General features: G+C 41.6%; 1 protein-coding gene across 2 annotated transcripts in view; it reads left to right on the top strand.

Annotated features, from left to right (window-relative positions):
* The window catches only part of TUFT1 (tuftelin 1), a 60,518-nt gene that overhangs the window by 583 nt on the left and 44,818 nt on the right, over window positions 1-15,117 (top strand). The window lies entirely within an intron of this gene.

Here is a 15,117-nt window from a genome sequence, read left to right as displayed (position 1 = left end):
GCTCTTTCTTTGTGTTTGGACTGGAGGGTTGGGGGGATGTGTGAAGAGCCATAGAACTCAAAAAGCTACACCGAGATTGGCCCATGACTACCTTTCTCTTGGGTTTTGGCTTTCCACCTGTGTGTGTGTGTGTGTGTGTGTGTGGTCACTCCGCTCGCATTTCTCTTCCTTCCCTCTGCAGTCACCTTCTCCCTTCCCCCTTCATCTCCCTAATGGCTGATAGCTTCTGGGGACATTTGTCGCTTTTGCTTCATCTTCAACCTCCAAGTCTGATGACATATAGATGAAGGGGGATGCTGGAGACTGAGATGGGAAGGGAAGGGTTGGCGGTGAGGGGACGTGTTGCCCCTTGGTCTCTATCTAGTCCTGCTAGCGAGGACACTCCAGCTAACCATATGGTTTCTCTTCCGGAGGGGCAGAAGAGGTTAAGGTGCTACTGAGTGTTTCTAGGAGAATTTAACCTCTGATAGGTGTGTATTATTTAGTCAATTTTCAAGCTGTTGTGGAAACTGGTGAAATGGGAGCCAAGGTAGCCCTCCCCTCCTCATCTGATGCCCTTTCCCTGTGCCTGCCTCAGCATGCCCTTGAGCTAGAGCTCACCCAGCTGCTGCTGTTCCATTAGGACGCTTCAAAGAATATTTGTAGAATAGATGCTCAATTCATGCTTAGGGTGCAGATGATCTTTTCATTGTTTACAGTTCCTTCTCCGTTTCCACCCAAGCTATCACATTACAATACAGGTCTCCTCTCCGCTCAACCCCATTCTGCTATCTTCTAAAGTCTTCTGTAGCCTTCTAAGCTCCCAGGTCTGGGGAGATAGAAGGGGGGGAAAATCCACTTTATTATATCAGCCATATAGATCCATGTCTTAGTTACCATCACACTCTTGTTCATGATTTTAGAGTGTTTATTTTCTTTTGTTTTGGAGTGATTGATGCAGGTAAAAGGGCTCAAAAACAACTGTGGTCTAGTTGGAGCTGACCTTTCAGTGGAATTTTAGAGACTGTAAATAATAGGGTAGGAGATTGCCCATTTTCCCCCCTCACAAAACAGATGGTAAATTTGAACCAAGCATCTTTGAGTTGGCAGGGCCCCAGAGCTCCCTAGGTAAAAGAGGAGATGTTAAATAAAGGAGAAGAGTATTTGAACTTTTCTTTTCTGTAGAAAAGAGATCCACAAAGAAGTCTAGGACCAAGATATAGATAAGGTTAAGAATTAATCAACATCACCCACTATCCCTTGATATTTCTTTGTTGGGAACAGAGATTCAGTCTCTAGCCACAGATTAAATTTGAAGTGAATCAGAGACATCTAGAGCTCCAAGGAGAGACAGAAATTCCCCTTTATTTTTTCTATTCTGGGGTTAATATTTTTACCCCAAAATTTGGACAGATACACTCCTGCCCGCATCTGACTTGCAAGACATTCCTGGGCTCTTAAGGAGGGCAAGGAGATGGTAAACAATCAGTCAGTCAGGAGATAGGCTTTGTCCTGGATTCCTCTCCTCTGAGCCATCTTTTGCAGGACTCTGTACAGTCCTCAGGAACCTGTTGTACTATTGAATGAGTCCTCAGTGCATGTTCTGAGTGAGTGAGCTGATATGCATATGAACATATGATTCTTCTGTGGTGGGCAGTGTCGACAGTTGTTCTCACTGGAGTTCCTAATGGCAATCCATACACTCTGTTGGTAATTTCCCACCAGCTAGGCATTATCCCCTAATCTACCACATATGAATCTAAAAGTACGCTCTAATACACTCTGGACTGTTTTAATGGGAGACAGATGTAGCAGGTACAAGAAACCAGTGTTTTTCCAAACTGCAGATCACATAACAAGTAGTGAGTTTGAAATCAACATAGTGAATCAGAATGAACATTAAAAAAATGACACTGCACACCCATGTTTATTGCAGCTTTGTTCACAATAGCAAAGAGTTGGAAACAACCCAAGTGTCCATCAACAAACGCATGGATAGAGAAGTGGTGGTACACAATGGAATACTATGCTGCATTGAAAAACAAGAAACTCATGAATTATACAAAATGGGTAACCCTGGAGGACATTATGCTACGTGAAATATCTGAGTCACAAAAAGACAAATATGGCATGCCACTGTTATGAAACAGGACTGACATGGAGACTGGGGGGAAACTGAGAGAAGAGGGGATAAATAATCTACACGGCATTGAAACAGACGAGGGAGAGAACTGTATAAAAGGAATATATAATTAGGTATTGTTGGCATGACAAGAGTCCAGAATAAGAGCTGTATAGTAAAGTGGTCTGGGGCGGGGGGAACGATTGTATAACAATGAAATAACTTTTTTCTCCAAGAAAAAAAGCCATTTTGGGGGAAGGGGGCAGGGAGGAAAATGTGCAACAATGAACTGTTGGAAACCCAAGTTCTTTATAAACTTTCATTAAAATCTAAAAAAAAAAAAGGAAAGGAAAAAAAAATTATGACACCATGAGACCAGAAGTACTAGATGGTGCCTGGTCACCATGATGACTGGCACTTAAATGGTTCATGGTAGAAGATCCTTGTCGGATCAACTGGAACAGAACGCACTCATAAAAAATCTACCGTACTTCCTGGTCTGATAGAGCCTGGTGAAACTCGGAGTCTATGGCCTTTAGACATCGTTTAGGGCTGGGACTGTTTGTGCTCCCCTGGCTTAACTTTCATTTAACTAAGAGGACATTAGATGAACACCACCAGGGAGTTAGACACTCATTTAGGACAATCAAGCCTATGAGATCAAAAGGGCACCATTTGCCTAGATGAGAAGGCATGAACAGATAGGAAAGAAAAATGAAGGGAAATGACATACACAAGAAAGAAGTGGGAAGAATGATATTACGTTATAGGACTGCAATCAGTGGCACAAAACAAAATATGTGTGAATTGTTGGATGCTATTGTTGTTGATTGCCTTCGAGTCGAGCATGACTCATAGTGACTCTATGAACAAAAGACCTGAAGCCCCTCTACAACTGTCGACATTTATCAAAGTTCATGGAATTTCTGGAGGCATGTTGTTTAGGAAGTGGATGCCACTCCTGCTTCCAAACCTGTCATAGTATGTTATTGTTATGTGCCATTGAGTCGCCTGCAATGCATAGCTACCCTGTGTACAGCAGCTCTGAACCCTTCCCTGTCCTGAGCCAGTCTCACTAATTCTGATATATCAGCCCCCCAGTCGCTGTATCAGTTCATCTCATGCATGGTCTTCCTCTTCTGCACTGCCCATCCACCACTCTAAGCCTGATGTCCTTCTCCAAGGACTGATCTCTCCTGCCCACAAGCCCAAATTAAGAGAGATGGAGCTTCAGAATCCTAGCCTTCAAGGAGAGACTTGGTTCCACCCTCTCTAAGACAGACTTATTTGTTCTGTTGGTGGTCCATGATATTTTTAAGACTAATCTCCAGTACCACAACTCGAAGGCATCTATTCTTCTGCCGTCCTTGGTCATTGTCCAACTCTCTGAAGCATAACAAGTAATTGAGAAGATCATGGCCTGGAATAGGCTTTGCTCTTTAGCACTCTGGAGAGGTCCATGATAGCAGATTTTCCCCAAATGCAATTCGTCTTTTGATTTCTTTACTGCTGGTATTAAGAGTGTTGATTATGGATCTGAGCACGCTGTAATTGCTAATAACCTCAATCTCCATCTATTATCATGCTGCCAACTGGCTCAATGGTAAGAATCTTTGTCTTTTTGATGTTGAGCGTCAATCCATTTTGAATAGAAAACCAGTTTACTCTGTAAACTAACACTCAAATCACAATGGAAACATACAAATAGGTAAAATATAATCATCACTCTCAGAAAATAATATGAGTGAAGGAAGACATTTTTGGTTGAAATTTTGTTTCGGTAATATATACATATGCACATATTACATGCATATTTTGTGTTTATTGGATCATAATGCAAAATGTACTTCTTTGGTAGTTATTGTTGTTATATGCCATTGAGTCACTTGCGACTCATAGCACACTATGTACAAGAGCCCTGAAACTTGCTCTATCCTGTGCCAACTTTACTTTCTCCGACAAACCTACCATCATTACCACAGTCACTGTATCCATCCATCTCATCGATGGCTCCCCCGTCTTTCTCCATCCCTCCACCCTACCCAGCATGATTTCCCTCTCTAAGGACTGGTTGTTCTCTCCTTGCAACATGCCCGATGTATGTCAGATGAAGTCTCCGAATCTTTGCCTCCAAGGAGAAGCCTGGTTTCATCCTCTCTAGAATGAACCTGTTTGTTCTCTTGGCAGTCAGTACTCTTCTCCAGCACCACAGCTCAAAGGCATCAGTTCTCTTTCTGTGATCCTTAGTCACTGTCCAGCTCTCTGATGCATAGCAAGCAATTGCAAAGACTGTGGCCTGGATCAGGTGCACCTTAGTCTCCAGACTGACGTCGTTGTTCTTCCATATTCTGGATAGGTCCTTGACGGCCAACTTTCCCAATAAAATTCATCTCTTGATTTCCTGGCTGCTGGTACCAAGAGTGTCTTTGGTAGTAAGTAAATATAATAAAAAAGAGTTTGATCCATTGTGTTGGACTGCTCTTGGAAAGGTTGAAAAGAAGGTTGATTTTAATCTGTTAAGCTGCTTCAAAGGAAAGGTGACTCAATCTCATTCTGTAAAGATTTATAAGGCGTCCTAGTGGCTTAGTGGTAAGGAATTACACTGACAATGCGAAGGTACGTGGTTTGAATCCACTAGCTTCTCTAACAGGAAAAAGACAATCTCCTCCCATAGGATTTACTTCCTCTCAAAACCTGCTGGAAGGTCAGCCACAGGCTGCTTCTAACTCAACAGCACATAACAACGTCAAAGATTTATAGCCTCAGAAATCCAATGAAGGGTCACCATGAGTTGGAATTGATTCCAGGGCAGTGGATTTGGTTGTAAATTATACTGATGAATAAAAGAATAAATAAACTTAACTCATTTTTATTGCTGTTTTGTTATACATAGAGTTTTCGAGGGTCTGTTATTTCAGAAATGGATGGCCAGTACTGCTTTATTTAATCAGTCTTATTATGGAAGCACCCTTTCATTTTTATTAAACATTCTCATTAGGTCTCTTTGGTTATAAACAACAGAGTGACTCTAGCTAATTTAGTAGTAGAACAATCTGTTAGAAATGGAACAACTCACAGAATGAATTTAGGGGAATGCTTAAAAAACAAACAAAACTAAAACAACACACAAAACCAAGAGATCCCTGGCGCTTGAGTAGGAGGAAAGAATGGAGAGACTTCAGGGAAAGAATGCCTTCCACCGTGGCCAGGGAATGGCAGAAATTCCTGAATTGACTAGTAATCCACCAGATTACCCAGTGAAAGAAGAAGATTTTCCATAGCAAAGTCCAACTACTATTACCAGTAGATGTGAATGAATGTTGCAAAAGCAATAAATGATCATTATACTAGACTCTGGCATGGGAATTCTCTAATTTTCTTTTTTAAAGACAGTTTTCATCAGAGGAATATATTTGGATGAGAACACTCGATTGCACTTATGCAAAACCTATACTTGGACCAGGAGGCAGTTGTAAGAACAAAGCAAGGAAACACGGGAACATTGGGAAGGGTGTGCATCAAGGTTATGTCCTAGTTCTAGATCTTTTCAATCTGTATGCAGAACAGATGTATGAGGAGGAATGTGGCATCAGGATTGGAGGAAGATTCAGCATTATGCAGATGACACAACCCTGCTTGCTGAAACTGAGGAGGACCTGAAGCACTTGCTGCAGAAGGTCAAGAACTGAAGCCTTCCATATGGATTGCCGCTCAACAAAGATTCTCACCATTGGGCCAATTGATAGCGATAGATGGTGAGATTGTTGATAACTTTAGTTTACTTGACTCTATAGTTAACACTCTTGGTACCAGCAGACAGGAAATTAAAAGATGAATTGCATTGGGAAAGTGCTGTCAGAGACCTCTCCAAAGTACTAGAGCAGTGATGTCAGTCTGGAGACTAAGGGGCACCTGAGCCAGGCCATTGTCTTTGCAGTCACTTGCTATGCATCAGAGAGTGGGACAGTGACTAGGGATGATAGAAGGAGAGTTGATGCCTTTGAGCTGTGGTGCTGGAGAAGAGTATTGAATATACCATGGACTGCTAGGAGAACAAACAAGTTAGTCCTGGAGAGGGTGAAGCCGGAATGCTCCTTGGAGGCAAGGATTCTGAAGATACAAGGATCTGACATACTTTGGACATGTTGCAAGGAGGGATCAGTCTTTGGAAAGGGATGTCGTGCTTGGGAGGGTGGAGGGACAGTGCAGAAGAGGAAGACTCTGGGTGAGGGGGTTGATTCAGTGACTGGGGTAATGAGGGTAGGTGGGTCAGAAACAATAAGATTGACAAAGGATAGAGCAGGTTTTAGGGCTCATGTATATAGGGTCACTATGAGTCACAGGGGTCGTTGGCACATAACAACAATAGTATCAAGCCTTAATAACAGTAATTCCTCAAATTTCTGCTGAAAAGAAGTAACCACTTTCAACTATTTAGATGTTCATCTCATATATACCTCACATTTCTAAATAGTGTTTATAGTAATAGCTGTTTTAGGTATCTACTGATTTTCTATTGTTGGAATTATAAGATTTTATGACCTTTCTCCCTTAAATGGCAGGGCTCTGGTGGCGTTATCTGTAGGGAGTAGCACTGCAAAGCCAACAGCTTGCCCGTCTGATGGTTCAGATCCACTGGCAGCTCCTTAGGAGAAAGATGAGCAATCTCCTGTTCAGTTTATCACTTTGGAAACCTGCTGAAAGGTCAGTTGAGTCAGTTTGAGTTTAACTGCAATGACTTTGACTTTCCCTTAAATGCTCCCTTTTTAAAGCATTGTTTTGTCATTTACATGGAAGTTTACATAGCAGATTAGTTTCTCATTCATCACTTTATACATAGATTGTTCCGTGACATGCATTGCTGTCCTTGCAGCGTGTCAGCACTCTCCCCGTGTCCATCCTGCCCTCGCCATTTCCTTCTGACCCTGTGTTTTTCTCACATGTCCCTCCTTGCTATCTCATTTTTGCTTTTAGACAAATGTTGCCCACTTGGTCTCATGTAGTTGTTTGTTCTAAGGAGCACTTTCCTCACTAGTGTTATTGCTTATTTTAAACCTGTTCTTTTTTAACATCAATGGCTCTGGTAATCTGACAGAGATGGACTGTAGACAGTACATTCATGTTTGCCTAAGACACTTTGATAAATTAATCCCTTTAGTCTTCGTTTCCTCCTCTGTGTAACAGGGATAATAATGATATTCTTCTCATGATGTGAGGGTTAAATAAGAGAATGCATATGAAACGCTAAGCACAGTGCCTGACACATGGTGTGTGCTCCCACCATCACCACTTGCTCCTGTATCGATTTTTAGTAGATGTTCGCTTTTTTATTTGCTACTGATTTAGTCAGGCTTGTTTTAGCCCACTTACCTTCTTGCTTTCTCTCCCTCTGACATGCTTGCCAAGGAATGGAAGAAGAGTCTGGGAGCTCTGGTTTGATCAGGCTTGTCCTTCTCATTACGTTGATATTTGTTTTGTCCCTTCCATTACATGTTACTTGTTGATGAGATTCCTGTTCTACTGGAGGATCCCAAGGTGGGAGGGGACCCAGGACCTGGGTAACTTTGTTAGATTTCACCTAACCAGGACTAGTCATAGACAGGGTGATGTTCCGAGGTTGTATTTTGGCATCTTTCTTTCCCCTGGCATTTGTATTTTTCTGACCTTATGGCCAAGGCAGCTGGTATCCCATATTGCTTACTTGAAGTAATCTGTGTTATTCTTTCTTCTACTATTTGTGGGTTTGTTTGTTTTGTTTTTGTTTTTGTTTTTTTTTTCATTCCTCCTCTCTTTTTATTATAAACTTCCTTTTATTTTATTTTCACTGGTCTTGGACAGAGACATTTTCTTGATGCCTGGATAGATTTGGAATTATTTCATCACCTGCAGTCTGAACTTTCTTCTCCCTAAATTGGGGTCATTCTTTTGTTGTTGTTAGGTACTGTCAGAGTAGAACCAGCTCACAGCTGAACTCCAGTGGGTTTTCAGAGGAGGAGAATGTCTGTCTTCATCCCATGGAGTGCTAGCGGATTCACAGTGTGCTTTTGAGTTAGCAGCACAGCTTCTTACCACTAAGCCACCAGAGCTCCCTGCCATTCCTTTGTTGTGCCGTCGAGTACGACTCATAGCAACCCCATGAACCACTGATCTGAACCCCTGTCCTATCCCGTACCATCCTCCTCATCCCTGATAAACTCAAGTCTTTGTCACAGTTACCAGGTCATCTCCCCTGGGAGGAAGTCTTCCTCTTTTTTGCTGCCCCTCCGTATTCCCAACCAACATATTTTGGACATGTTGCAAGGAGGGACCAGTCCTTGGAGATGGATATTATGCTGAGGAGGGTAGAGGGACAGCACAGGAGAGGAAGACTCTCTATGAGGTGTGTCGGAGACAGTGAGCCTGGCACAGGATAGAGCAGGATTTAGGGCTGTTGTACATAGGGTCGCTATGAGTTGCAGCGACTTGATAGCACATAATAACAGACAACAACATCCCCCTTTTGTGTTTTCTGTAGCCCTAAGCAGCCAATAATCTACTTTCTGTCTATAGGAATTTAACCTATGCTAAACATTTTATGTAAATGAGATCATACAACATGTGATCCTTTGTGACTGGCTTCTTATACTTAGTATAATGATTTTTATGTTTAATTCACTGCAATATCAATCAGTTATTTATTCCTTTTATGGTCGAATAAGATTCCACTAAGGAGCTGTGGTGGTATAGTGGGTTAAGCATTAGGCTACTAATAATCAATAGGTTAGCCATTTGAACGCACCAGTTTGTTGGGAGAAAGATGTGGCATTCTGCTTCTTGTCATACACTATGGAGTAGTTCTGTTCTGACCTGTATGGTTAATCAAATTGATGGCAGTGGGAATATATTCCATCGGAGGGAGATGTGGGTGTTTTTGTCTTGGATGTTGTTGTTGTTATGTGCCGTCGAGTTGCCTGCGACTCATAGCGACTCTATGTACAACAGCCCTAAACTCTGCTCTGTCCTGTGCCAATCGCACTGTCTCTGACACTCCCATCCCAATTATCCCAGTCACTGAATCAATCCACCTCATAGAGGGCCTTCCTCTTCTGCGCCGTCCCTCCACCCTCCCAAGCATGATGTCCCTCTCTAAGGACCGGTCTCTCCTCACTACATTTGTCTTGGATAATGTTGGTTAAATAAATTTGGGTTGTTTCCACTCTTTTCCTGTTATGAGTAATGCTGTTGTGAACATTCAGTGTATAAGTTTTTGTGTGGATCTGTGTTTTCATTTCTCTTAGAAATATGTAGGAGTAGAATTGCTGGGTCAAAATTCTTGCATTTTAAAAGAGTCATTCATCTGGAGTCATTGATGCTTACCCCAAAGGAATGAATGAATTGTAAAATGATGGCGGCTCTGGCTCTGTGGAATCTGGGTGGGGAGAAACTCTTGGGCTGAGGAGCCTTTCAAGTTTGGTCACTGCCAATACCTCCCACTTATGAGACCTGCCCCAAACTCAGCCGTAAATTCCTTCTCATACTGTTCCATTTTCCCCCACTCATTGCCTGATTCCTACTTGCTCAGCGCTGCAGCTGATGTTTCCCAGCATGCCAGGAATTTGGGGAATCCTAGGCTCCACAGGAGGGAAGGGAAAATCTGGGAGAGGCAGCTGACCAGATCACCAGGCATTTGGCGCCAACATCTGCCCATATTTCTTCAGGGTGGAGGGCGTGTGCACCTAGATGGTTTCTGTTCCAGACATGTGTGCTCAGAGCGGGTGGGGACCTGCTTCCCCACCTGCTGATGATAATTATTGTATATGCCTCTTTGGGTCACAATGCAGAGCCTTGTGAAAGACCTTTACTTCCTGGGGGTGGGGACATTTGGTTGAGGGAATAAGAGTTTACCAGGGAGGTAGGAGGCTGGCTACTGGTGGCAGAGTGTAATTATATTCTGGGCTAAAAGGTCATCAAGTCAAATCCATGAACTACTCTGTGGGAGAAAGTTGGGCAGTCTCTCATAAAGATTTACAGCCTTGGAAACCCTATGGGGTACTGGCATGAGTCAGAAGTGATTCCATAGCAGTGGGGTAGGGTTTCTTTTTTTTTTTTTTTTAAACTCCAGGCAGGCTAGTGGCAGGGACAGGGAACTGGAAGAAGAGAAAATATAGGATAGAATGGGGATGGGTGGATGAACCGAGAAGAGGGAAAAGGGCATTTTAGCATCTGGAAACAAAATGAAAGAATTTTTCCTTTACTTTTCAAAGAGAGGAATGAATTGGTGGGGGAGGGGTGGGCAGGGAGAAAAGTGCAACAATGAGTGAATGAAAGTCCAAAGTCTCTGTAAACTTTCATTATCATTAATAAAAAAAGAAGAAGAAAGAAAGCAAAACCAACAAAACAAAATAGAGACTAGGGAGAGGAGAGTCACCAATGTCGAGGCAAGAGAACTTTAAAGAACTGGGTAGACAAAGGGTGGGTTTCCTACAGAGAAATTCCAAAGAATACCTCCTTTAGAGTTGATGGTTCAGAATCCAGCCTTCCCCTCTTCATACTCTATTGCAGTCTAGGCCCTGTGTTTTCATGTGCTAGGGCTCCAGGTAGTAAGAACTGCTCCATCTGGGGGGCCACCCCTTCTACCTTCTTCTCCTTTTACCTTCCAGTCACATGGGTAGCCTCTTGTCCAGTCCTTGCCTCTGGGCAGATAGCCAGACAAAAAAAAAAAGCAAACACCAGTATTGTTGGCTAATTGATGGGGAGGAACAGGAATGGTTCCTTTGTGCTCTACCCAACAAAGGAGCAATTCTGACTTGGAGAAGGCAAAAGGAAGGCTCCAGAAACTTGTAAACCAAGACTACTGGCCCCTAAGAATTCTGTCTTTGTGGGTTTTTCCTTATCCTGGCCTCTTGGGAAGGGGCTGACTTTTCCATTTCTCCTGAATGAGGAAATTGAGATGTATGCTGTGGGGAAGTAGGGACAGGTTTGAGGCGCAAAATGATGGGGACTGGGGTTAAGGGTTGAAGGTGAATTAAGAATGCTTGTTTCAAAAAACAAAACAAAAGAGCGCTCTGGTGGCCTAGTGGGAAGAACCTGAGCTGAAATCCCGAAAGACATGTGGTTCGAATCCACCAGAGGCTTTGCTGGAGAAGGAGGGGCAATCTCCATCTGTGCCAGTCAGAGGTACACAATAAAGAAAAGAAAAGAAAAATCACAACAAACAAACAAACAAAATGCTGGTTTCCAGCTGGGCTACTCTCCATTTCCTTAACTCTCCCTTTACCTACCACCCAGTTCTCCTGGCTTTCATCTGAGCTTAGGGAGTGGGAACTGGGAAAACACTGGCCTTGCTCTGACATCTTTCCCCTATTTACATGAGCCTGTGGTGAGAACTTCTGAGGCCTCCCCGTTTATCTTCATATCATTTCTCTTTAGCTCCTTGATCTCTAACCCCTCAGCTATATGTTTAACCCCCTCTCTGCTCCTGGGAGTGAGTCATAGCTGGAGATTTGTTTGAACAGAGTAGAGAGGCTGCCTGTAATTTAGAGGTGGCTGGGCTTCTCCTCAGGTATGTTTATGAGGTTAGAGGCTGCTTACCTTGTGATTAGCTTTGCTCTTATTTCCCTATGGAAGGCTCTACTTCCCTTCTTGCCCTTCAGGAAGTCTTAGGAAGAGAGACATTTTAGGGTGTTCTCAAAGCTTTTTGGGGTCTGCTCATAGCCCTAAGGGTCACTCTAGATCCAGAAATCCTCCCAGCAAACCAAATAGAGAGAGGCCCCTGGTGCTGGAGCTGTGGTGTGAGGCTTGGGAATTTGCAGACAGGATTCTCTAGTTTTGGAGGATAAGGTGAGTCAGGGAGCCCTAGATTTGTTCACTAGCCTACATTCTGACAGCTTATGTCATTCACCCCTTGCAGTCTTTCAGAGTTTCTTAGAAAAGAATGCTGCCTAACCTTTGTGAAACAATTTACAGTTTGCCAAGTACTTACACATGGTTCTATCCTCCCAGCAACCCTAATATGTAGGCAGGGTAGGTATCATTTCCCTCATTTTATACACAGAAAACAGGCTCAGAGAGATAAAGTGGATTACTCAAGGATTAGTGAATGTCAGTCAGGAGTCAGATTCAGCCTCTCACTCCAAGTTCAGTGTTTTTCTTTCCTTCCCTGTCTTTATTTTGTATCATGGGAATGTTTCATAAATACATTTTTGTTGCCACGATTTCTAACACCAGGTATATATGGGATGAAAGTCTCCCTGCACTCCTGCATTGAGTGTGTTTAATGTGTGTGAACTCAGTACTTTTTTGTATGTATTTACATTTAAGAAATGCCATGTACGGTAGATAGGAGCATAGACTCCGAAGCAAATGACTTAGATGTGAATCTACCTGTATTACTTTAGACAAGCTACTGAGCTTCTGTGTTTCAGCTTTCTCACCTTAGAAAAGATAGGAATGTTGTTAATAGTATCTACCTTACCGTTTTGTGAGGATTAAATGAGTTAATAGATGTAAAGCACTTTGAAACAAGGCTCAACATATAATAATTGCTCTGCATAAGGGTTGACAGTGACTAATTTTATTAACATGTACATACATATTTAAATAAATTAGAAGTCCTATTAACAATTAATGCATCACTTAACTTTTTTAAACTTGGTGTTTCTTGGAGAGCTCTTGGTTCATAGAGGTAGAATTTTTTTTGTTTGTTTTAAATAAAAGTTTTACAGAGACTTAGAGTTTCCAGTTATTTATTGTTGCACTTTTCTCCCTGCCCACCCTCTCCACTCCAATTCACTCTTCTTGAAAAGTAAAAGAAAAACTCCTTCATTGTTATGCAAAACCTCCACCCAAGTCCACTCCACTGTGCAGCCTTCATTTTGGACTCCTATAATGACAATAATACCCATTCATATATCCTTTTTAAACAGTTCTCTCCCTGATCTGTTTCAATGCAGTATACATCATTCCTCCCCTCCTTCTCTGTCTTCCCTCAACCCTGATGTCAGTCCTATTTTGCAACAGTGGCCCTATGTAATATTTGTCCTTTTATGACTGAGATATTTCATTCAGTATAATGTCCTCCAGGCTCATCCATTTTGCATATTGCATGAGTTCCTTGTTTTTCAGTGCCGCATAGTATTCCATTGTGTGAATATACCACAGCTTCTCTATCCATTGATTTGTTGATCATCAAGGTAGTTTTGAGAATTTTTTTAAAAAAAAAAATGATTGTGATTTGGGTGAAAGTTGGTTTCTGTTTGTATTTTGTTTTGTGGCATTGAGTGCTATACCTATAATAGCACTTTCCTCTATTGCTTCTAGTGTTTTCCCATTGTCCTTCTTTCATATCCCTTCCTGCCTTCTGTGCTTTATTCCTGGGCAAAAGCTGCCCTTTGATCATACCTCCCTGATGTTAATGTTCACCTTTGAGCCTATTATTTGGCTGAAAGTTGAGCTCTGGGGATGTAGGGGTGTGTTCAGTCCTGGGCTTGAAGGATGTCTTAAGAGCCATAGTCTTGGGGGCTCCCACTGGTTCATAGAGGTTTTTTTATCATCATTTTTTTATTCGTTTTAGTTTTTAACTCTTGTAAACAGTACTGCAGTTAACAGTCTTACACATAAGTATTTGGAGAGAAAATACATAGTTTTGTTTTGGGTTTTTAAATGCATATTTTGGTGGGACAGAATCCTAAAAAGAACACTGCTGGGTTAAATAATTTGCATATATTGAACTTTTGTTAATATTGACAAATTAACTTGCAAAAATACTTTTATAAATTTGTACTCTCTTAAGCATTGCTTAAGGTAGTCTTTTTTCCTGCCTCTTCACTAATTTTCCTCAGCCTCTAATATTTGCCATTCAGTTGGTATAGAAATATATCTTGTAAGGATCTATGTGAAGAAAACTCACTGGCTTTCCTTGTGGCACAAGAAAGTATATGGAAAGTTTTAAAGCATGGCAATAAAATGAACACCTGTTTACTTAGAACTCAAGGTGTAGAACTTTACCAGCACCTCTGAAGTCTAGGGTATCTCTCTCAGATCTTATCCTTCTACTTGTTCCTCAGGAATGACTACTGTTTTGAGTTTCTTTCTCTGCTTTTCATTCTAATTTTACATCATGTGATTATAAATCCAAAGAATAATATTACTGAGCTTGACAGAGTTGGAATCTGTATGCATAGTGTTCTCTATATTCTGCAGCTTCCTTTTTTTCTTAACATTAATTTTGAGGTTCATTCATGCTAATGGATGCAAGCATAGCTAGTTTCTTTTTTTTAAGTTTTATTTTTTCACTTTATTTTTATTATTTGTGTGTGTGTGTGTATACTGTCAAATCAGATCTGAATGGTACAGGAGGAGATTGCCCCTTCTTCTCCAGCAGAGCATCTGGTGGAGTTGAACCACATACCTCTGGAACTGCAGTGCAGCTTCTTGCTACTAGGCCACCAGAGCTCCCTAGCTAATTTCTTTTCTGTGCTAAGTAATATAGTTTATTGTACTAATATTTCAAAATTTATTCATCCATTTTCCTGTCTGTGGACCATATGATTTCTAATGCTTTGCTATTGCTATTCATACTCCTGTGAACATACTTCTACATGTCTTATTTTTATACTTTTTAATAAATTTAATTAAGTTCTCCCAAAAATGATATCTTATTTCTTGTTTTAATTTGCATTTCCCTAAACTAATATCAGTCTGGAGGGTAAGGTGCACTTGGTCCAGGCCATAGTCTTCACAACTACTTTCTTTTTTTAAAAAAATTTTTAAATTTTTTTATTGGGAAAAACATATTGGTGGTACAAGGAGGTGAGGGTTGGGGGCAGAAGGGTAGAAGGGTGAGGATGGGCCAGGATGCAGTTGCAGAGCTGCACAGTTTGGTTGGTGGGGGGAGCAGGTGAAAGAAATGATGAGGGTCCAGTGGAGACCAGATGCTACAGAGGAATGACAAGCATTTTCCAATAGTAATTAAACCAACTGTCTTATTGATTTGGGAATTAGATGCTGATTCTCTGACTTCTTCATGCTGAACAGGG

Source organism: Elephantulus edwardii, unplaced genomic scaffold (assembly GCF_000299155.1).
Source record: "Elephantulus edwardii isolate Elephantulus edwardi_28Jun2011 unplaced genomic scaffold, EleEdw1.0 scaffold00273, whole genome shotgun sequence".
NCBI classification, from domain to species: domain Eukaryota; kingdom Metazoa; phylum Chordata; class Mammalia; order Macroscelidea; family Macroscelididae; genus Elephantulus; species Elephantulus edwardii.
This window is presented reverse-complemented; position numbering and strand designations above follow the sequence as displayed.